The following is a 228-nucleotide window of genomic DNA, read 5'->3' on the forward strand; positions in this document are numbered from 1 at the left end:
TTCTGTAATCTATATAACCTACCAGTCAACAGTTTTTGAACAGTAAGACTTTTTAATGTTTTATAAAGAAGTCTCTTCTGCTCACCAAGGCTGCATGTATTTGATCCAAAGTACAGCAAAAGCAGTAATGTTATGAAATATTTGTACTATTTAAAATAACTGCTTTCTATGTGATTATATTTTTAAATGATTGCTGTGATGCGCAGCTGTATTTTCAGCATCATTACT

At 30.7% G+C, this 228-nt stretch overlaps 1 long non-coding RNA gene across 1 annotated transcript in view; it reads right to left on the reverse strand.

Annotated features, from left to right (window-relative positions):
* The window catches only part of LOC107590513 (uncharacterized), an 8,432-nt gene that overhangs the window by 1,450 nt on the left and 6,754 nt on the right, over positions 1–228 (reverse strand). The window lies entirely within an intron of this gene.

Source organism: Sinocyclocheilus grahami, unplaced genomic scaffold (genome assembly GCF_001515645.1).
Source record: "Sinocyclocheilus grahami isolate Dianchi unplaced genomic scaffold, SAMN03320097.WGS_v1.1 scaffold129.1, whole genome shotgun sequence".
Taxonomy (NCBI): Eukaryota; Metazoa; Chordata; class Actinopteri; order Cypriniformes; family Cyprinidae; genus Sinocyclocheilus; species Sinocyclocheilus grahami.